Genomic DNA, 2,111 nt, shown 5'->3' with positions numbered 1-2,111 from the left:
ACTTACTTACTTACTTACTTACTTACTTACTTACTTACTTACTTACTTACTTACTTACTTACTTACTTACTTACATAAAAGAAAGCATGTTTGCTGGTTTCTCTGAAATGTAGTTGAGGAAAATGTGCAAAAGGTTTTATAAAAAGTGCAACTTTAGTAAATGTTGAAGTTCTTCCTGTATCACTCTGTTAGACGCGTTATGTTCGCATTGACATCTGTTAGAAAATGAGTCTGAATCTAACATTAAAAGTATAAGTATTAACCTTTTTCACAAACAGACGAAAGCTGAAAGATTTGGGGATTTTCAGGGAAAAGCAATGTAGTAAAAAAAGCTAAATTACACTATAGTTTAATGTCAGATACTTCCCATTCTCCATGTTTGTTTCAATAGTGTGATTTTGTATTTCTGCAGAAAACCTRGTTTTAATCCATGTGGGCTGACCAACCTGAAATAAACTGTCAGGTACTAATTCAAATAAAAGACATGTGGTGAATAGTTTTCCCACAGACCCCTAATAAAATTACCCCTAATTGTCCAAAGTTTTGTATTTATGCAGCAGACTTTCCCACGTGAATCCTTAAAATTCATCCTCTGCATATGGATGAGTTATTGTTCTCAATAAGTCCCATCATTCATCTGCTCCTGCATTGTGTTTCAGTAGACGGAGAGGATTTTTCTTTTCTTTTTCGCTTCTCTGAGAATCTCTGATAAACTCGGTACTCGTAAAGCAATTAAAATTCCCACTAGAGTAATAAAGACTCTTCTGGCATCGTCGTTTGTCTGTTGCTTCCTCTACTCACGCTGGCACGTCAGTGCGCAAGTTTTATTTTATATTTACGACTGCTTTTATGTTGATGTACAGCACATTTTGTTCATTAACATGTTCTCCTAAAAAAAAAAAAATGGTTTCCATCGTTGCGAGTGCTTCTCTGTCAACAAGCTGACTCGTCTTGTTCATGCGAGACAGAAAGCTCTGATTTGATCTGTAACGCTTGAGCTGTGATCCTCAGACGGGTCACTGGAGGGTTTCTGGAGGGTGGGGAGCCCACGCGGTCAGATGCTGTCCCACCACTCTGCTGACAGGCAGCWATGGAAGGGGGGGAACATGATGATCCTGTTAATTATAAAGGTGGCTGAAGTGAACCTGATTTGGAAACGACACGCAGGGATGTTGTCAACCAGCTGAGTAATCCTCTGAACATATGGTTCTCAGAAGAAAGCAGGTTTCAYCAACAGGATATGTCGAGTATTTATTTCATGTTAAAAAGTAAACAGACCTAAATGTGGCACTGTGATCTAGACAGAAAAAAAACAACAACCACGACCTCGTTATGCATCATCAACCCTCTGCAGTTCTCAGAAATAATAATTCACAGTAAAACTGATCTGTGTTCCATAGCTTTTTGTTTTTTTAGCACCTCCTTTGACATTAGTGTTTAGGAGGGGGGGGGGGGGGGATGGGTATAATGAACTTTACTGACCTGCTGTATTGCATGAATACATTTCTATAAAAACACATGTTGTTTTTCTTCCTGAAACAATGTAAGCATCTTGTTTCTGTTCTGGTAAAAGCAAGGAAGGAAATGAGAAATTTAAAAGAACAACGTTCAAGATTAAATCAGCTTTTTTGTGTGTGTGTGCGCGCGCCTGTTTCGTTTAGATAAACTGGATTTATTCACATAGAGCAGCACAAAGATGTAAAAGTCATAAAAGTATCATCAATGCCCACCTGCTCAGCGCATTTTTATTTAAAAAGGTGCCATTTTTAGAAAGAATTGCCCAATAAAAAATCAAGCCCCCCTCCTGTAATTTTGTCCAACACATTTGTCAAATTTTTGTACAGGGGCACTCATATCTGACAGGCGGTTGCGAGAAAACGTCYGTCTGAGTGAGTGTCTCGGTGTAACCAGAAGCACGCGGCTGAGTTCATTCAGGGATAGAGGCTGCACCGTCATCAGGAAGTGAAACAGAACAGAATGTGCTGTACTAATCTGATTGAAAAACACTGCCCTGAGTGGATGTATGAGAAGAGAGAGAGAGAGAGGGGGAGAGAGAGAGAGAGAGAGAGAGAGAGAGAGAGAGAGAGAGAGAGAGAGAGAGAGAGAGAGAG

Source organism: Austrofundulus limnaeus, unplaced genomic scaffold, assembly GCF_001266775.1.
Source record: "Austrofundulus limnaeus strain Quisiro unplaced genomic scaffold, Austrofundulus_limnaeus-1.0 Scaffold35, whole genome shotgun sequence".
In the NCBI taxonomy this organism is placed as follows: Eukaryota; Metazoa; Chordata; class Actinopteri; order Cyprinodontiformes; family Rivulidae; genus Austrofundulus; species Austrofundulus limnaeus.
This window is presented reverse-complemented; position numbering follows the sequence as displayed.